We start from the raw sequence: 22,566 nt of genomic DNA, 5'->3' as shown, positions 1-22,566 counted from the left end.
GGGGGGGGGGGGAGATGGCTGCGATCGTTGTTGTTCTTTGTCACTTTGCTTCACATTTTTCTGATTGAAAAAAATAGTTATAGAACAGATTAACCTTATTTACATTGAACCTTATGGGGAAATTTAACTTGGTTTTACTGAATTCTGATAGGGGTTTTTTTAATTTAGTGTTACTGGCACAAATTATATATTGCCATGTCTGTTTTATATTGTGTCATGTTGTAATGGATTTTAATGATGTGAGCCACCCAAAGAGCCTATGGCTAGTGGGGCGGCATACAAATCAAATAAATCAAATAATGTAAAATAAATGGCTGTGGAATAGTTCAGAAGATATAACAACCTAGAGTTAAACAAACAGATGGAGGCAGCGAGCATGCCAGAGACACTCACTGCCTAGCATGTCATCAGAACCCAGTATTGCGAATTGCTGAGTCTTTGAAACCTTAGAAATTCTATGTAAGCACAGCAAAGCATGGACTGCAGTACTGTAAATTGGAGTGTGTGCCTTTAACTCCCAGCAATGTCTACTAAGATCACAGAAGTCAGAAAAGTAGCTGAATAGGATTGTGTGTGGTCAGCAATGGGGGTTCTTGTTTCTCACACCCCCATGATGAGGAAAAGCAGAATTAACTGCAGGATACATTATACAAAGGAAGGTGGAAAATATGCAAACTGGCTTGTGTATATTCAGCTCAGATTTCAGCACTTTATGACACAGAACTTGGAAATTCTGAAGACAGAATTTTATTTTTTGGTAAACCTGATCATGTCCACTTCCATTATTTTGTTCTTATTTCTTTATGCGCTTCCCCATATACAAAATTATTCACAATTTTTATCTCATTTGCCCTCTCACAGCTCCTATCAGCTTGGTTAGATTGACATTTTATACTTGGCCAATATGCAAATAGCAGCTTCCATCCACCCCATTCAACATTTTCAGTCCCCAAAGCCACTCAAAATATTTTGGTACATGAAGATGAAAAGTCTACAAGTGTTTCTGCTCTCCCTGACAAAAAATACAATGATAATAAATTGCATCATTAACACTTTACTGCCTTTTCATGACACCCCAAATCACCTGCCCGATGCGTCTGCTTAGTGGTAAGACCTAATGTGCATGCTGATGCGTCTATGAGTCTTTTCAACCACACAACTTATTTTCAAACCATCCTGGAGACTTTCTAAATCTGCACTTCCTGTATTCTTCTCTTCAGGAAGCTTTCTTATCGGCTCACTTCCCCTTTTGGACAAATAAAGCATGCTATATGTACTCTTATGTATAAATACATACCAAAAAAGCCCCACAAAATGCAAATAACATTAATATCAGCTTAATTTCATATATTTGGAATACCCCAGCTAGGCAAGTAATGTTTTTTTTTTAATTTTTAAAAGCCAGTACAATTAAACTGTGAAATAAATGCAGCAGCACAGACCAAGGTTGTACTTCAAACAATTGTATTAATTAATCGTATTTGTGGTCATGAAGAATGCTCACCCTCACTTATTTTCACTGTTTTTCTATTAAGCTGTAAGCCTTCACCTAGTTAAAAAGTGTCAGCTTGTTCTGTGTAGCTGGAGGAAGGCTTGTGTGATAGGCTTCTGTGTAGAATCAGATCTTCCACCAAATCCCTATAAAGCAGGAGAGTTTCAACAAGAAAAAAAAAGTTCTCTTTTTTTCAGTGGTTTCCCTTAGTACTAGAATTATGCACAAGTCAGTTTCCCTGAGTGAGATTCATAAGCTCCCCACTCATGTCGGCCTACAGGCCATTTTAAACTGCCCACCCTGCTTTATATGGAATCGGCAAGACTCAGGTTGTCCAAGGCCATCACTTCTAATTGCAGCCTCAGTAACTTGGCACAGCTTCATATTTTGCATTACAGTCAAGGGGTTGTAGGGGGCAGGGGGGAGATTGTAGATTAAATTGATTTAATTCAATTTTCTCCTCTGTGCTTGAAATTTACAGCTAGAGCATCCCCGGCAGATAACTGTCCAAGCTCTGTCTGAAAACGTCCACCATAAAAAACCCACCACATTTCTAAATAATTAGTGCCATTGTCAAATGGCTCTTAGCCTCAAAAAGTTTCTCCTCAAGTTCATTTGAAATCTACCTTACTGTAAAATAAGCCTATTATACAAGTCCCCCTTTAGTAACACCAAGAACAAGCCGTTGCCTTCTTCACCTGACACCTCTACAAATATGCAAATATCAGTATTTGACACAGATTCTAACACATTTATGATTATACCTTTCTTTTCTTTGTTTAAAGCAAGCACCTAAGCCTCATGGGCATTTTAAAAAAATTAAAATTTTTGAGCATTGTCTGTGAACCATATAAGTTAGAGAAGGATTAATAGGATACTCACTGGGCAATGCTCTTTCCAGTTCCTTACATTGTTACATGGAAGTGCACATGGTCCATCTTTTCATTATCTGTGTACATTTTTCTTCTTCCATTCCTTCAGCCCTTGCCAAATATATACATATTCCAGGTTTGTGGGTTGTGAAGGAAAGAAGGAAAGAGGTAGACTTATCTTTTGTACCTTATTTGAACCTTTTTATGGAATTTGGCTTTTCTTTTTAAAGTATTTGAAATCTAAAGGCACAATCAGAGAAGTCCTATAAAAGACATGAATAAAACCCAATGATGCTAGAATGTAACAATGCTAAGATTGGCAGTTAATCTAAGAACCACCTACATAAAAAGATCAAAGGCCCATCTTCAAAACACCTGTTGTTCAAAATGAGCTACTTCAGTATGTGCCAAAATGAAAAAACATTCAAAGATCAGTGATGATCTGATGCAATACAATTTTGGAAAAGTGAAAAGACAATAGATTATGTTCAAAAATGATACAAGAAAAATGTGCTAAACACATATTAAGGTTGCAATCCTATGTGGGAATGACCCCACTGAACTCAGCGGTCTGTTTGCAAAAAAGATCTGGCAGATAATCAAACAAACTGTGGTTTGTTCTCTTAATCCCTGGGTTATGTGTCTCCTCTGCCAGCTCCCTCACTGCATCTTATATGCTTCGTGTTGTTGGCATGTAAACTGGCCTGTTTTGACATTTTCCCCTGCTGTTTCTGTATTCTGGTAAAACAAGCCATGAACATCCCATAGTTCTGGATTTGCAAATAATTACAACCCAGAATTCAAAACCATCAAAAAGCATGCGATTTATTTCTGGATTTTTCACGGTTAAAAAATCATACACCACAACCAACCAGAATTCAACAATCCATACCCTGGGTTAGCATTATGCAGAAACAAGGTCAGTGAACATCATTGTATCAATGTACACTCATTGGTGTGTGCAGGGATGGGTGGACTTGAGGCTATAGTAAATGGGCATAAGTTTGCAGCTTTAATTAAGTTTTCATATTTATGGAAATCTATCCCACTCATTTGGAGAGGGAATGTCATCTGTAAGCTGCCTGGGTGCAGGGGTGGGAGATTGTTTTCATAATGTGTTAAGTAATTGAATATACATATGGAATTCAAAATAAAATTTTACATCCTTAAGGGAAAACAGAGTCAGAACTGACCATTTCTCCCAAGTCAGTTAGGTAGACACACAAAAGGTAAACATTCTTCCCAGAACAAAATGCATTTAACGAATGGTGTTAAATTACATGTGGCATCACTAAGCAAGCTATATGATTGTTGAGTCAAGCAAGTGAGGCTGTGACCCCACCACAACATTGAGAGAATATCAGAAGATATAAGAGGAGCAGTAGATAAAGATGATGCTAAATATCAGTTCCTAACTCATGTGTGCGTTCTCTCAACCATAAACTTTGCTGACCTCATCATATTGTACGTTCTGTTAAAGGTAACAGCATAAGGACTAACTCTGCCATGGTTTCCTAGGACAAGAGCACATAGAGTTACTGAAGTCATTAATCTCAGAAGTAATTACGCTATGAGATAAAATCAGCATCAGCCAGTTTCAACTAAAACAATCGGTAGGACATATAATGTCCACTTTTGTTGAAGGATGACCTTTCCAAATGCTGTGGTTTATCTGACAGGAGCCCATATCTGTTACTGAAAAACCCACCACAGGAGGGGAGGTACTAGAAATGGGGGGGGGGGTTCCTACTGTGTAGAGAGGGTGACTGGCTGTTTTTTTTTTAAAGTATACTCCCATGGCCACCATTTTGCAGCAGTGCCTAAGACACATTCTTAATGTTCAAAATGTATAGTTTGGAGACCCCTGCTGTAGCAGATTCTCAAGTACTGCTTTTATTCTCACATAACCCCAGTCCTCTACCAGCTTCACTGGCTTCCCATCGAAGTCCGGGCTCAATTCAAGATGCTGATTATCACCTACAAAGCCCTTAATGGCTTGGGACCTGGATACTTGAAGGAACGCCTGCTTCCATATTTGCCCTCCCGCCCTCTGAGATCGGCAGCAGAGGCCTTCCTCCGGGAGCCCTCCGTGAAAGACATCAGGAGGCAAAGTACCCAGAGGAGGGCTTTCTCTGCGGTGGCGCCCCATCTATGGAATGCGCTCCCCAGAGAAGTTCACCTGGCACCGCCGTCGTTTTTCGGCACCAGGCTAAGAACTTTTTATTTCAACAATATTTTAACAATGTTTAATATTATCCATAGGTTTTAATTTCCAGTCAGAATGAATTGAGGTTTTTAATTTGTGTAATTTATATTTTTTGTATTTTATTGGGCACTATGTTGTCTATTTATGGTTATTTATTTATGTAAGCTGTCCTGAGGCGTTAAGCGATGGGACGGCATATAAAAACTCCAAATAAATAAATATGGGTAGAGAGATCAGAAGTTATACCCTTACGTGTCCATAGCTAGCACTCTGTGTGCTCTAAAATGGCTATCATTGCAGCTACTAGCCTTTCTTCCACTTCTGCTTCATTAGAAAATGACTACTAATGTGATTATTGTGCATCACTAACTGGTAATTTTTGAACTGATGGATTCTTAGGGGAATCCTTCACAATTCACACTAATAGTAGTCTTCTAATCTCTGTAATGCCACTTTTGAACATTATTACTGAAAGACTGTATATGGAAGAAGAAACTCATTTTGAAAGGAAGTTGCTTCTGAATAATATCTACTGTTTGCTAATGCTACAGATGCAACAGATTAAAATTCATTTTGGCCCCACTTGTGAAAATGCCCTGAGCATATGTGCCCAGTATGATGACTTGAAGAAGATTGTCTCCAAGGGCTTGCTATCTTCCCAGTCCAGTCCTGCCGGTTTTAACTTCAAAAGTGCATCAAAAGTTGAAAACCAAATCTAGCAGTTTGTGATAGCCTGAAGGAAGGCAGTCAAAACAGAAGACATATGTCAAGAGATGTTCCTCTGTTAAAGAAACACTTGCTTTGATTGGCAACAAAAATTTGGGACTCTCCATAGTCCAGTGCTAAACGTTACTACACCACTTTATCAGACAATAAGCCTAGAAACTGAATGAGCAACTTGGTTAGTTAATCAGCCAATAAAAGCTTTGGGAAACAAATGGGTTTTAACTTCTGTCGAAAAGGAGCTACCAGAGAAGGCCAAATTCGGTCCAGCTGGGTTGATGTTAATAACTTCCATGGGTAAGTGTTGCATAACTATAGTATAAAGACCCAGAAAATTCTTTAAAGAAATCAATTTTCTGCAGTATCTTTGTAACCATGATACTGACTAATGCAAGCATTCAGACAAACAGGGAGATGATGAGCTTCAGCAGCTGCCATTCATGCAGAAACAAACAAACAAACAATTGTACAGCACGAAGCCAAATAAGTGTCTATCTTAAACCAAGTCGAATTATCTGTTGATCTAATACAACATTATCTTCTCTCAGTGAAGGTAGCTTCCTAGGACCTCAGGAAGAGGCATTTCCTACCAGCTATTAACCACTCCTTTAAACTGGAAATGCCAGTTAAACATGGGATGTTCTGTAACAAAAGTATGTTCTTCAGTTGGGTGACCATTTCTGACTTGGTCAAATGTGCAAATTTGAAGAACCTTGGGGTTTCTCAGGAAGGGAGTCCAAACTTAAATCTATGATCTGAGGATGGTACCTATCCTAAGGAGCTGCCAAAGACTGGATCATTAGTGACCCCACCACATAAAACAGGAATTTTGGATTCTGTGAGAATTCCTCTGTCCTACCCGTATCTGTGATCAAACTGTAGAGAACAGAACATCCCTCTTCCGTACCACATGGCAAGTGAAGATTTTAAAAAGCCTCAGCTGGTGACAACAGGCGCCTCTGAAAGTCTACTTACTGTCTGAGGGCACTTTGGAGAAACACCCCTCGGAAGGGAAGGGGTCCACCCCCCCCCCGCCACCCATAACCCTTTCCCTAAGGTCAGTGAAGGCTTTCTAAAAGCATAATTGCTGTACAAGAGGAGTGATGCATGAGTTTGCATGTGGTGTGTATCTGTATGTGTGAGCGAGCAAGAGAGAAAAGGATCTGGACGACTCCACTGTGTCACCTGCTGACCCACTGCTGGCATCCGGTCCCTGATATGCTTGCCAGGAACCAATCTGTGCCCTCGGGTTGAAAAAAAAAATGTTCATGCAGGTATAAAAAGCATATGAGAAAGTCAGAGAAGGAAAACACATAAACTGAAAATGGCTATAATCTATTTTATGAAAGAAAAGGCAGTAATGTCACTAAGTGTGCTCCACGGTTCTTTCTACCATTGTCATAGAACGTGTAACTAAGATCACTTATGAATCATTCTTAGTGTTTCTAGTGCTCTTGAAACAGACTTGTGTAATAAGTGATTGTGGTTGTTCTTTAGTGCATCCGTGCATTACATGAGTTACCTCCTAAGATTGGCCAATCTCTTCCTGTCAGCTACCCTAAGATCTCATCATGTGTATGACAACATAGACTTTGCATTCACCCAAACCAGCTGAATTTTCTATGTGCTGGTTCCTGCCTTGGCTATACCCTCTTTGCTAAGCAAAACGACGTGCTTCTTGTCCAGAAATTCCTCTGTTGCAACAGCAGGCAGTCTTCCAGTCCTGAGTTCTGTATTTTGCAGGCATTTTTTTTTACTTTCCTGACATGCACAGGCACATAGTCAAACTGTGCTGCTATTTTAGCCCCTGATGGCTAGTTTTACATTGTACAAGACACAACGCGGTACCTACTTCACAAGAAATGGATGGAATGGGACTCTTGATGTGAAAAAGCAGACTTCCTGCAAGGGAATTGTCAGCTGCTTTGTTTATATGGCAACAGAGAGGCTCTTGGATCCAGTAGATCCAGGTTTCTCCTCCGCCGCATGCCGGCTCCTCATGCCACCCCCATTTCTCCCACTCCCACCATTACAAGGCTGCAGACCTCATGAGAAAAATTTTCTGTGCTGGCTGGTCGAGGGGAAGTCCACAATCAGATTTTTTCCTCCTTGGTCACGGCTCTGTCGCCAACTGCCAAAAAGATGATCTCTAGCCATCCTATAGCCCTCCAGTTGCTGCGTGGGAGACATACAGACTAGGTTTCTGAATACAGACAATATTGCTCTAGTTATACTCAGGAAAATAAAGATGCAAGTAGTCATGCCAAATTATCTTTAAAAAATCTGTCTGCAGTGTAACTTGTCATGGGTGTAAACTGGGCATTTATAGCTTAATCTTGCCCAATTACTGACATCCCTCTTACTGAAATCTGAAATGTCTTCACTGAACTTTTGAAAACATGATAAAAGGGTAACACGGCTCTTATTCAGCATGAACTGTCTCACCCCTGAATGACACAGCCTCCTGTATATTCCTCCTTGCTTATTAAACCTTGGCCATGTGCCTTATTTTCATGATTTTTAGAGTGTGAAATCTCTTCCACAGAGTGAGCATCCTACATCTTCGGATCACTGTCCTAAGGGAGAACTAGTATCAGAAGGTTCTGTATGGCTATAGAACACTGTTTAAGGTATTTTTATTCACTGTATGGGTTTTTAAAATGACCACATTGTATTCAATGGCTTTGTTCCGCTATGTTAATAGTTTGCGCTACAATACTCTTATTCTTCTGCCTGTTTTAATTCTCTGGGAACAATTTTCCATATTTGGTCACTGGTTTGTGTATATTTTGTGATGGAAATTGCAGTCTAAATTATTTCAAAATAAAACAATGGAATGATTCATGCATTTGAGTTGTCCATTCATGGTTGGTGGTTTAGCATACCACTGTAAACAAACTTTTTAAATGCCAGTTGTTGGCCTATGGTGGATAGCTGTTCTGCCATTTCTACTTTCAGGCAAGAGGACAAAAAAAGTCTCCTCAGCTGGAAAAAATCAAAATGGCCTTCATCCATGATATTTTGCCACTGTTGAAAGGTTCCTGCTGCTTCACAGAAGGGGTATTAAGACCAAGAAGATGATCATCAATCACCAAAATGTCTAATAAGATTTTTTTTAATCAGTTGATCATTTCAGTTTTTTCTGCTTTTAGTTCTGCTAAGATAAAAGCAGTAATCACTGGTGGGAAAATTAGTTTAAAAGAAGTTGGGAAAACAGCGTTCAGTCATGCCATCTTTAGGAGATATTTGTTCCTCTGCAGGGGAGTCACTGAGGACAAGAAGATGAAGTCACTGACATTTCCAAGACAACAAGTTTTCCTCATTTAGAAAGGGCAGAATGGTCACTTTAATTCAGCTGAGTCCTCAGATCACAACACATGGGAAATGAAGTTCTATTGCATCACAGGTGTGCAAGAATCTATTCTCAGAACCCCCAGCATATTCACCCTACATTAATGAAAGAGAAATAAAATTTATAAACTGCAAAATATTATATCTAAAATTCTATCCAATACATAATCCAACTAAATCACATAAACAGGGACTATGAAGATATGTGTTAGCAAAGTGGGATCAATAAAATAACGTCCACTAATGAATTCATTTTGAGGAAAGACTGCACATACACTATCAATGAATACATGTGTTTCTGTATCTTGCAACCCTATGAACATTTAGCTTGGTTATGTAGGTGAACAGATAGACCCTATACATAGAGAAAGGGTGTTGCAATATTGAAGGAACAGAAATAATTTAATGCATATTGGTGGGAATGTCCCCTGATCATTTTTAGGAAATTGTTTTATGTGCCGTATTAGTAATTGATGAACAGCTAGATCCTATATGCAAAGAAATAGGTTGGAATCTATTTATAGTTGCTAGGATTTTAGTTCTCAGAAACTGAAGCATTAATATTCTCTCTGCTTTGAAAGATGGTTGTACAAAGTTTTCAAAGCTGTAAAGAAGCATTAATAGAGTCCATTTAAGAGATGGTAGTCTTCTTATTTTTCTTATTTTTCTAATATCTGAAGTTTAGCTTCATAAGGGTTAGATACAACTTGACCTTTAACAAATGCAAGAGTTTTCTCTTGTTATAAAACAATCAAATTGTAAAATTCTTTGTCCTGTCTCTTCTTTCTACTGGGTTCTACACAGCATGTTTTCCTCTGTCTATCATTCTGGTATTATATGTGAATTTTAATGATGATTTCTGAGAATGAAAAAGTTGCTACAAACATAAAAACTAAATCCATATGTGCATATGGATATTGGGGGATTGTAAACCATGGGGTCAAATGTCCATGAAATACAGGAGGTGCAAACTGACATTTCTATGCATAGCTCAATTGTACAAAAGATAAACACAGTGACTACTCAAAACAGTAAGAACTAATAATCGAATGCCCTGGCTTTTCATGCTAACTGAACACTTGCAAGAAGAGAGATGTTCTTGGTCTTGATAGAGCCATTGAGAATTCTCATAAAGCACCAAAGCTTCTGATTAGCCTCTACTCTCCAAAAATATTGTGACTCTTTTTCTATTGAGCAGTTACGATGAATACATTAGAGAATAGTACCAAGTCTAAAGCTCACATCAGAGGCAATAGGTTCGAGCCCAAGGGTAGGCAAACTGCGTGCTTACAGGATCTGCTCCTTCTTTCCTAGAACCAGGGATCCATCAACCAAAGCCAGGTGCAAAAGACAGACAATTACAATTAGAGAATTTTGGGACTAGGAACTTGTTCTGAGTTTCAGATCCGAATAAGGCTCAACAGTCCTTCCACAAGAAAATCTTCTCCAAGCATGCTTAATTTCAGAAGTCTATTTTATTTCTGGTAGGGGAAAGCAATCTTCTTACTACTATTTTTAATCCCCTGGAAGCGAATAATTCTTGCCAATCTCAATCTACTAGCAAACACAGATCTGCCCACCCCCACTCAGGGGTTTTTTCATACAACTGCTTTATTGTGCAAATGTACTGCCACAATGATGGGATGTTATGGGGCAGCAAGCTTCCAAAGTACATTCTCTATTTTTTCTTATAGCATCTTCCAGCCTTTTCCCTTACCAGGAAAAAAATCCATTAAGGAAGAAAAGGCATTACACAATGTATTCTTAGGAGTAACACTCAGTCTGAGGCACCCATAGTTCACAAAAACAAATGCCATAATAAACCAATTTAGCTTTTGGGTCAAAAGAAGTTTCCAGGCACTCAAGAAGGAGCTATTATTCTTTTTTATATATAAGAAGTCTTTGAAAGCATTTATGCTTTTCCAAAGCTACTTTTCTGGTGTGCCAAGATAAGAACTATGTCCAGAATGTTCATCCAACCATACATCGATGTTGTTCAATTATATAGTCATTACTTGCTTGTGAATATGATGTGCCATCTCCTTAAAAGCAAATGTTTCACTTGCTGCATCTCCTCAACTTTCCACACCAATACACACTTCTCTAAGACAGCCAGTGCGATGCAGCTTTAGACAGTTGACCTGGGCCAAGGGAGGGTCAGATTCTGATCTCTCCTCAATTCTGAAGCTCCCTCAGTAACCTGGGAACGGTGACTTACCTCACAGAATCCTTGTGAAATAACGGGAAGGGCACTATATGCTATCTTAAACTCCTTGGTGAAAGCATGGAATGAAATGAAATAAATAAAATATTCACCCAGCTCATACAAAAGCCACATGCATCCAAACTTATTAATGCTTAATCACATAAACACATGTATTATTTTTATAAGAACCCTATTGTTATTCCTAGTTTCCTATTTAAATACAGACTTTATTTCCTTATCCATAAGTCCACATTCTCATAAGCCCACATCCATAAGTCTCACATCTCCTTGATACATTTGTTTCTCATGAAAATTAATAAGATGTGCACATGAAGAACAACTGCTGCTCATTGTATCATAAAATCAACATGCCACTAATTGAAACAAAGTGAGACTGAGGGAACTGAAATACAATGTTAAGTGTTCCATAGAAATATTATCTGTCAAAGAAAATCCAAGCATGTTATGAAAAAGCATTGAACTTTAGGAATCTCAGAACCACAGACTTCTATTCTGTTTATCTTGTACCTTTTCACCAGAAGTCACATGCTAGGTGTCTATATACAGGGAATATTCCTGCATAGTGGAACTCTTGATCATGGGCGACTCTATCTGAAGTCTGAAGTGGTACAATCCAGAAACCTTTAACACCTTGGAAAAAACTACACCTTTGTCTAACAGGATTTTGTGCATATTTAGTTGGTCTTAACAAAGTACAAGCACTGAAGATCAGCAAAACTGGCTCACATCACCCGGCCCCATCCTCTTCCCCCACCCACCCATTACTTCATGGTTTTCTGGCTTTTATGAAGTTTTGGAAAAGTTCCAATGCCTCTCCAAAGCTTATTTACTGGTAGCAAGAGCTTCAGCAGTTTACTCCTCATCCCCTTTTTCTTTTGGGCCTGCCCAACACTGCAAAACAGCCCCCAAAAGCTGCTCCAAAATGGAATTTAGTTCTTGGCCTGAACCTTCTCCTCCATGAATTTGCCTAATCCTTTTTTAAATGAATAAATTGGTGGCCATCACTAAATCTTGTGGATGTAAATTCCGTATTTTACTATGCACAGTGTATTTCCTTTTATTTGTCCTGAATCTCCCACCAATCAGCTTCATGGGATGACTAGTATTATGAAACTGGGGGAAATGTCTCCTTTTTCACTTTCTCTGCACAATGCATAATTCTGTATAACCCTACCTTACTCATTTTTTTTTCTAAGTTAAACAGTCTCAGCTGTTGTAACCATTCCTCATAGGAGAGTTGCTTGAAGTCCTTGAGTATTTTACTTGCCCTTTTCTGCACTTTTTCCAAGTCTACAATATCCTTTTTTAGGTGTGGTGACTGAAACTGTTCAGAATATTCTAAGTGCAGTCATACCAAAGTTTTGTATCAGGGGAGTATGACATTAGCAGATCTACTTTCAATTCCTTTCCTAATTACGTCTAATGTGGAGTTTCCTTTTTCACAGCAACTCTGCACTGTGTGAACATTTTCATCAAGCTGTCCACCACAAGCCAGCAATCCCTTTCTTGGTCAGCCACTGGCAGTTCAGATACCATCAGTCTATACTTGAAGTTGAGAATTTTTTTGTTCCAATGTACAATACACTTCTTTATACTAAAGTGCATTTGCTGTTTCAATGCCCATTTCCTAGTTTGGAGAGATCATTTTGGAGTTCTCTTTTGGTTTTAACCACCCTTAATGTCTTGATGTCATCAGGAAACTTGGCCACTTCATTGCTCACTCTTAGTTCCAGATCATGTAAGGGTTGAAAAGCATGCTTTTTAATACCATGAGCTGAAAAGTACTGGTCTTTTCAGTGCTGCCCACTGTTTACCTCCCTCTGTTGGAAGAAACTACTATGTATTCCAACACTCTGCTTTCTATTCCATTCTATTCTGTTACTTCTATTCTATTCTTCTGTTACTCAGATGATCTGCCCTTTTATACCACGATCGCCAAGTTTGCTCAAGTCTTTGGGGAAGAGCTTTGTCAAAAGCCTCTTAGAAGTCAAAGTAAGCAATGCCTATCAGGTCACCCCACCAGTTTAGTAACATCTCCCAAGAACTCAAAAAGGTAGTGAGACAGGACTTACCTTTGCAGAACCATGTTGGTTCTTTTACATCAGCACTTGTCCTGATGCTTGCTAATTCTTTCTTTAATAATATTTAAAACCAATTTACTTGTCAAAGATGTTAAGCTAACCCAGATGTCCCATGGATTTTTTAAAATTGGTGTTATATTGGCCATTTTGTACCTCCTTTGGCACAGAGGCTGAGCTTAGGTCCAGGTTACATGACCATGGTTTAAATAAACTATGGTGGCTTGTTTAAGCCACATGTGTGGGGCACCATTTGCCTTATTAGCTGCTAGGACACATTTTGTTGTGTCATTGGAACCTCAGTGACAGGGAAGTAACTCATGTCACCTCAGTAGACTGGATGCCATGACAAGTCACACCCTGGTAAGTAAAAGAGACTTTCAGCAAATGGGGCAGGATGTAAATACAATAAACAAACAAACAAGTCAATGGCACAAGGCACAAACCAGCATGCACTGCAGCTTAAGGAAGACGCCGCAGAGTATCTAGGTCCTAGCAATCATGTGAACCAGATCACCGTGTGATTAATAGTTGTTGCAGAGTATCCAAAATCTTTCCCTGCAGCTAACACAAACTGCTTCTTGCATGAATTAATTCAAATATTTCCTCACTGGGAAAAGCATGTGGGATTTTATGGTTGGGAACCTATCAGATAATATTATGAGATCCCTGCTAACAACAGACATACTCCAAATTAACTCTGTCCTGGAAAGTTTCTTGTTTGCTGGGTGGTGGTTATTGTTGTTGTCTTTAACCTATATGATTTGGGCATTCTTATAGAGGATGACCATTACTTTGTGCCACTCCTGCAAGAGAGAGTTTGTGAGCGCTTTTCCTCCTGAAGAAATACTCCTAGCTAAACAGCCAATATCGTTCCCTTCTCTTACAGCAATCCCTTCGCATTTCGCAAAACATCCGCCTCTCCACACGCCACTTTCTTTGCAGCTTTCAATCAATCAATCAATCAATCAATCTTAAGAATTGCAGCACGGAAGCACACAACTGCCCTGCTTAATGAAATCAAGGGAGGGGGGACCCAAGCGCAAACCGGCGGTTTACTCCAGTTCTGCACAACTGCTCCCCGCCTTCCCCACGCCGCTTATGCACCCTCCCGGCTACGGGGCTGGATCGGAGCCAGCGCACGCGCACGCCGGACGAGGAGCCGCCTCAGCCGGACCAGCCGCTCGGCGTGCGCGCCGGCCTCAGCCCCGAGGCCCCGCCAGCTTGCGCGCAGCCCCCGCTCTTACGCCAGGCTCTGGAGTTCCTCTTCCACTTCACCGTGGCCCGAGTGGTAGTCGCGAGGCTGCCGCCGCTGGCTCGTCCTCCCGCGTTCATCTTCCATCTCGACTCTGCCCATCCGCGCGCAGCACCTGCCGCCGCTACTCCTCTTTCGGGCAGCACGCAAAGGAAGAGATGAGGGACGGGAAGCGAGCGCGCATCCTGGCGCCGCGGCGTCTCCCTCTCCCCAAAGAGCCAAGTGCCGTCGCTGCTGCTGCTGCTGCTGCTGCTAATGCTGCTGCTTGGCAGCGCGAATGAGGAAGTGAAACGAGTCCCTCCCGCCCGCAACCCGAAAGTACCCTCCCTCGCTTCTCCAGCCGGGGCAGAGAAAGGAAGGCCAGCTGGAGAATGCAGCCCGGGCTGTTCCGCCTGTCCCGCTGTCAAGCAGGCGCTGCCATCACCTGGGCGGCCGCGAGCGTGAGCGCACGCAGGAGAGACGAGCAGGCATCCAGGGCCCTTGCGCGGGCACGTTGTGGATGCTTCGCTGCGGTTACGATTTTGCTACAGAGAAACTGACTGAGAACTCCAGGAGAGTAAACCGTCAACCTGGACTTGCCTTAAAAGTTAAAATTGAATATGGGGACCCAGTAAAGTCAGTGTATGACCGAAGCACCACTTAAGCAGATGTGCTCACGAAAACGCACACACACACGGTCCATATTTTCTCAGTAGATATTTCCCCCTGCTTTTAGAGTCCAGTCTTCCGTCCAGCGATGAAATCAAGAGCATCTCAAATGTTTCTTATGGGTTTCCAAGTGTAGAACTAGCTAGGAACTGCCTGGGACACTTAGTGTCCCAACCTTTTGTTCTCAGTCATTCCCACTAGCACGGGCTTTGGGGGAGTCAAACACATCTGAAGGGCAACCGTTTGGGGAAGGATGGGTTTTATGTGGGAAAACCAAAGTTTTAATCCCAGCATGCTCAAGAGATCACTGTGTGGACATAAGTAAGTTGCAATTTGCCTCCGTAATCATCCTTGCATGGTTGTTGTGATGACGGAATAAGAACCTTGTATAGGCCACCTTGAAAACTTTACAGGAACAATGGAATGCAAGTACATTGAATAAAGCAAAGTAGCTGTTTTATGATCATTGCAGAAGACAATGTTGGGGAAAGTTGAAGCAGAAGAAAAAGGGGAAGACCATATGAGATGGATCAGTCTCATAAAGGAAGCCACAGCCTGGAGTTTACAAGAGCAGAGCTGTGAAAGACAGGATGTTTTAGAGGACGCTCATTCATGGGTTCACCATAAGTGTCATGAGCCAAGGATCCTCCTCTGAACAATCGCCAGCCACCGAGCATTTTCCTTGTAAACTTTCTTTATAGCGCCCAACTACAAGTCATCCAGAATGGATCTCTGTGCATGCACAGAGTGGTTTGTTGAATCAAGTACAGTGTTTATCTCCAGCAACATTCCTTGTGAACATGCCTGGGCCCTATTTGCTCAGAAGGGGCTTTCTGAAGGGGAGCAGCCTCCTCTCTGCTTGCTGTTTATTTAATTGGGCCTCCTGTCTCGGCTGATGCCTCACCACCGGGTGAAGAGCAGAGGTGGGGGCTAGCCTGCATCTGAGAATTTCAGAGCTCCTCCCACTGGCTGTACCTCTTGGTCATTCCAGGAAACTGCCTGGCTTGGTGGAGCGTCTGGTCTTGAGATAATCATCTCCACCTGCTGCATCTCAGAATCTTGACCTAGCCCATCCTCCCCAGTCTCACTGAAATATGTCTCACTTTCTGTTTCTGAATTGTCTGGTATGCAGCCAGCAGTCCATTGGAACAATTGCCACAAACTCCCATTCTTTTCACTTCCAACATCAAGTTTGAGATGATGTGATGGCACCTAATAACAAAAACTGTTTTATGAAGCTCTTTCTGATTTTGTTTTTACTTTGCCTTGTTTTTTATCCTGCAAAACTAAAAGAACCAGTATTGCTGCTTTAGGATCAAGATATTTTTGTGTGTCACAGACACACTGACTCAGTACTGCATTTTTACTGTGCTGTACACTGTAAAAAATACTGAGTCTACCAAACTAAAGTGGCACAGACCTTTTATCCTGGTTAGTCCCACTGTCCTTTGCAGCACCACAAAATCTTGTGTCATAATTTGTTAGTCTTCATAGTGTCACAGTAGAATCTTTGTTATATGGGTTAACAAAGTCTAACATGACCAACACAGGAAGACTAACATGGCTTCCTCTTTGAAAAGCTGCATAAAATAGAACCGTTGATAAATACTGATCACAGGTTAAACATTCCCCAGCTTAGCTTGAGGACCAATCAGTTGAGTATATTCATACTTGAAGTTCCACATGAAATTCAAACTACTGACACAGCTTTCTAGTAGCAGGAGGTTTCTTGGGCTCCATTCCAAACTCATACTTTAGCTGGAATATAATTTCTTGGACAGAAAACTGAGTCTGACCTCCCTTAAAAGAAACAGCGCTGCTGGAGAGCAAGCAACATGATTCCAACCTGATGCCTTCGAAATGCATTGGACGACAACTCACAGAACCCATGGCTAGCTGATAATGCCAAACGCTACCTCTGCCATAATTTTGACTGGTTCTAACCCTGTACACAGGTCTGACCTTGCCATTAGACAGAGTGAGGCAAAAGTGCTGGGCCTCAGTCATTTTCAATACTCTGACAGTGGCCCTGGGGGCAGAAAGTCTGAGAATATCTGGATATGGGGGGATGTAAATACTACAGTGAGGCCAAAAAGCCATGGAATGCAGAAGATGTATCTATACAAGATATAGCACCCACTTACAACAGCACTAATTGCTGATCGCACTATTTTCCCAACTTTGCTATACTGATTTAAGGACTAGAGCGGATGAGTTCTTTGGTTTAGACTGAGGCCTGAATGAAGAGAGCCAAACTGCTGATAAATTTTAATTAAGCAATTGTGTTTTCCTTTGAAATCCATTTGGCTGAAGAATTCTGAGTTTCAGATCATTTTAAAGTATACCTCAGCTAGAAAGCTGTACTCAAAGACATGCACACAGAGTAACTTACATGTGGACTTTATTCATTTATTATATCTATATCCTGCCTTATTTCCTTTCAAGAAACATTATATAATTCTCCTCACAACAACAACCCTGTGAGGTAGGTTGGGCGGAGAGTCTGTGACTGGCCCAAAGCCACCCAGTTGGCTCCATGGCAGAGTGGGGGCAAGAACTCAGATCTCCCAAGTCCCTCTTTCATAGAAGTGCTTTCCATACAGGAAGTGCATAATATCTAACATCCTCTCAAAAATGTGCATGTTGAACTATCCCTTGATTGTAAGTTATTCATATATAAATACTGGAGGGATGGGTTCTGCTTGAGCCATTATGGAACCAAACTGCTGGTGCATAAAATAAAAAAGGTGGTGGAGCAGCTTTTCAACTGACCTCCAGGGTAAAGCTGATAGGAACAGGAAAGGAACCTGTTCAAATTAAATCATCCCTCAGGGAGGAAAAGGAAAACATTTCTGCTCAAATGTAGGAAGGGAAGAAATATGCCAGGAGCTTCTAGCAAGACATGATGCCCAGTCAGAGAGGCCGAAGTTGCATGCATGTGGAGAGAGACACTGTGTTAGTTGCTTCTGTGCAAAAGCTAGAAGCCTCAAACCCAAAATATGAAAGCTGCACTGCCTGGTTTTAAAGGAGATGCAAAATAGAGTGGGCAATACAAAAACTGGGTGGATGAAAAGAACGAATAGGATATGGCCATCCCTGGATATAAATGGTATAGGAAAGATGAAAAAGGAGGGACTGTTCTGTGCAACCAAGAGGGCACGGAGTCCAACAGACTTGGTATTCTGGAATGCACAGACTCCTCCCCAGAGTACTGCAGGTGACAACACCTGGCTCCAAAACTAATTTAGTCATAGGAATATGCTACTGTTCTCCAGACGATCCTGAGGTGAAGAATGAAAGACAGTGCTAATAGCTTCAAAATGAAATCACAGGAGCCCCCGGCCATTGAAGAATGAAGAAATAGATTAGCAGAATATGCGACCATAGCAAACCTAACTAACTATGTAAACAGAAGACCTTTAGAAGAATTTAATGACAAACTGAAATTTTATTGTGCTACGCATGGCTAATGGAAGTTCAGGGGAGTTTGGAAAGGAAAAAGGAAAGCGTTAGAATTTGAGCTGGTTAGGAAATCTGTTGATGTATTGAATAATGATTGCATTCTTTTTTGCAAACTCTCATAGAGGGTGGGAAGATATGAAGAGAGTTGATTCAAGGGGCTGCAGTACATGGGCAGTGTTTCTTTGTAATTTCCTTGGCAACTTTGTGTATTTTGTTCTGTTTATGTAAGTGTTTCTTTTGTTCTGTATTTTTTCTAGGTGATTGTATATGTTGAGAAAATAAAAATAAAAAGTAAGAAAGAAAAAAAGACAGTGTTATCACATGGGTGACTTCAACTACACACACATTGACTGGATAAATATATGTTCCAGATTTTAAAGAGGTTAAATTTCTCTGTGCCATAAAAACAAACCATGCCCTAGAACAGTTGGTTTGGAACTAATCGGGGGGGGGGGGGGGGACAAGGCTAGATTTAATCCTAAATGGGGTTGCCCAGGACATAGTATGGGACAGAAATGTTGTTGAATCAATTGGAAACAGTGATCACAACACTATCACTATAGTGATATAGAGCACAATACTGTTAGGTGGAAGATAGCTTAAGGAGGTTCAATGCGGTCACATTCAACTTCAAAAGTGCAAACTTCTCCAAAATGAAGGAATGGGGGGAAAGAAGCTGAAGAGAGGAGTAAACAGAGTTAAATTCTTTCAACATGCTTGAAGATTCCTCAAAACCACAAAATGTGGACATACATAGTATGTATACCATAAGTCATAAAAGGTTGCATGGAATCTAAAAGATCACAACCATGGTTAAGAAGTAGAGTCAGGGAATCTATTAGAGGGAAGGTGTCCTTCAAGAAATAGAAATTTTACCCAACTCTGGAGAACAAAAGGGAGCACCGACTTGCACAAGGGAGAACCAGGCAGCCAATAAGAGAAGCAAAGAAACATTTTGAGGAGCATTTTGCTAAAGGTGACAATAAAGAATTTCTAATTTCACTTCTAGTTTGGTCCTCAAAGGCTGCCTAAGACCCAGAATCTCAACAGTGATTTTGCTTAGTGACTAAACTCAAACATAAAACACCCCACCAGCACTGTCAAATGGAACCCTGTACCTGGCGCTCACATTAGCTATTGTTGTTTTTAGGAGATAGGAAAGACACAGAAAAGAACACAGAAGTGTAGCTTTACCACAATGCAAACCGGGGCCATACATTAGCATCAGTACGTGTGTGTGTGTGTGTGTGTGTGTGTGTTTACAAATTATTAGTAATACCCTGCAGGACAGTACCCTGTCCCTTGCTTAGGACTGCGGCTCTGGCTCCACCCAAATGAGGAAATAGAAGTTATTGCATGAGTAGTTGAGTAAAGAGAAAGCTGTTGATACACCCCAGTCAGAAGGAAGAAGTTGAGAAACAGAAATTGTGTCCCAGGACATGAAAATAGCCACCAGATAACAAGCAGGCCCACTGGCTAACGCAAGGGCAGGGAATGTGGCGCCTCTAGGATTCTTGACTCCCATCAACCCTAGCTAGGATGGCCAGGAATTAATATTGTGGCAGTGCAGGCACACTGTTATGGCACTGCACTGGTGCAGGTGTTTCCGGCTTGTGCCGAGCACTTGGATGTCAGTGTAATAATGTGTGCAATTCCACAATGGACTTTATCAAGGACAACAATGCAGGAAGGGAAGTGCCAACAGTTGGGTGCTTTTTAGTGCAGAATAGAAAGAATACATCTAAGCAAGGGTGAGCAACCTTTTTCCGTCAAGGGCCACCACGTTCCCTCATGTGTAATCATGTCAAGCGGAGTGCGCAGAAGACGGCAGCAGGCAGGGCCAGAACCAAAGTGGGAGACCAAGGAAAGGACAGATTGTTGTTCTTGACAGAGGTCTCTCAAGCTCTCATGCAAAGGGCTTCTGCGATGAGGTAGAGGGCCATGGATTGCCCACACCTGGCTAAGGCCCCAGTGGTAAAGCAACAGCCAGATCTTGGGCCCAAGGAGCAGAGTCTCATCCCTCCAGAAACTTACAAGGGGCCACCCAGAAGATGCAAGGAGGGCAGCAGAAGCAAACTCCATTTTATTCCTGTGGTCACAATGCTGCTATGATCTAAGTGAGTTTGAAATGTAAAAACTGTACATGCTCAAGAATACTTCATTCAGTTTCTCGACAGTTGAGTAGTTAATGTATTACAATAGAGAAATGTGCATTTTTGATAAGTCAGGCTTTGCTATACACAGTTTTGTGTTTCTGTACTTGTTCTGATCCACAGGAGAAGACCCTGATGCTGAGAACGATTGATGGCAAAAGGAGAAAGGGACGGCAGAGGATGTGGTGGCTAGATGGAGTCACTGGGGCATGGATGTGGGCTTGGGTGGGCTCCGGGGGATGGTGGAGGACAGAAGAGCCTGGAGGAATGTTGTCCATGGGGTTGTGATGTGTTGGGCACGACTTTGCGACTAAACAACAACAAACTTGTTCTGATTAGAGGCTATAACAGTCAATTAATGCAGTTCTGTTTTCCAAACTCTGGTCAGGGCTGGGCAGGATGGGGTAGGAGCCACACTGATTATCACATTGTTGTCACCAGATGAGATGGAACAGCATGTAACTGTTCAGCCAATGCTTTTTTTAAAAAAATTAACCTGGGTATATAGAACTCTGCTGGTTTTTAATAAAGTTCTCAGTTAGACTTCACAGCTAGGTAATGCTACCTCAGTTATAAAGCTTTTAATGGCTGCCACTAAAATAAACCTGCTACCTAAAAGAAGCTCACTTTGCTGGTTCTTACAACACAAGCATGGGATTGACACTGCCAATATAAACAACCTACAGCGATGTCAGAATGAACAGAAAATAGGATGTTCATTAACAGCAATGATTTACAAAAGCGAAAAATACTCATTTTCAAATAGGTTGACAATACCTAAAGGTTCTTAAATATACCATTCCTTATCATTTCTAAGCTCAATCTTTCCCTTCAGACCAGATTTCCCAACATTTCACACTGGAATCAAGGGCAGATTTAGGAATTTCTCAAAACTTCCATACAAACAAGAGCAGATGTTTTCCTCTGCTGCCAGTATTTCCTGCTTTTTCCAGCTACTGGGATGATTCAGATATTTTAGGAACTATTTACTGAACTTGTCCCTCATCAAACATGAATTAGGAACTTAAAATATGTGGTATATAACTTGGTTTCTCTTATAAAATTATGGATTTTGACATACTAAATTTAAAAGAATAGTTTATTGGGACAGTAATTGCAATTTTACTGAGTTTATTTTTTACAGTTTTTAAAAATGCTTTTATGAGCAAAGCAATTTATACATAGTATAACTTTAGAACATAAATGTTGTTTTATGTTCCTAAAGCAGTCTTCCCCAACCAGGTGCCCTCCAGGGGCTTTGGACTAGTATAACTAGCATTCCTGAATACCAGCCATACTGCCTGAGGCTAATGGGAGCTGGAGTCAAAAATATGCTGAGGGCACAGAATGGAGAAAGCTGGTCTAAAGCAAGAAAATGACTATTAGCTTTTCTACACAAGGTATTTATTATGAGCTCATGATTCCTTATTCACAGTTGTTTACATGTTCTTTACATGATGTCCCTTCCATTTTAGTTCTATGTTCTTCTTGTTTCATTTTTTTAAAGCAAGGTTTTATTTTTGAAAGCAAAATTACTACTTGCATGTTCCAGTATAAATGCACTACCTTGTGGTTATGTAGCAGAAAATCTGGAAAGGAAAAGCTGCTTGTGTTGTAATCAGAACTTGCTTCAGTGACAAAACCAGAAACAGATGCAATGATTAACGGCCTCACATAAAAAAAGCCTTATATAAAAGGTATTACTTATTTTTCAATTCCCCCCAACCATTTTATTTTTTCTAGAAAATAACCCCAGGTTTGTGTGTGTTTTCTCCCCCCCCCCCCTTTTTTTTTTCTTTTCTTTCCTTGGTTTTTCTTTCCTTTTTTTGCATAGCCTCATCAATTCCTAGAGAGATTTTCGTCAGATCTAATAGAGAAGGAAAGGGTGACTTTCCCTCTTCATGTCTGCCCTGGTATTTTTTTAACAAGCGTGTGCGCAAATGGGGTGCGGAGGACAGAGAACTGCAGCAATTCGCATTTTTAAAAACCTGCATGTTACTGTCCCTCAGCCCCTGCCTATCTGAATTACCTAACCAGGTTGTTGCTGGAAAGATTTGAACTAAACAATGCCTGGGAAGCCGCTTGTGCACTGAGCCCGG

This window comes from Varanus komodoensis, unplaced genomic scaffold, assembly GCF_004798865.1.
Source record: "Varanus komodoensis strain SLA01 unplaced genomic scaffold, ASM479886v1 scaffold2, whole genome shotgun sequence".
Lineage (NCBI taxonomy): Eukaryota > Metazoa > Chordata > Lepidosauria > Squamata > Varanidae > Varanus > Varanus komodoensis.
The sequence above is the reverse complement of the archived record's forward strand: the minus strand, read 5'-3'. Positions refer to the sequence as shown.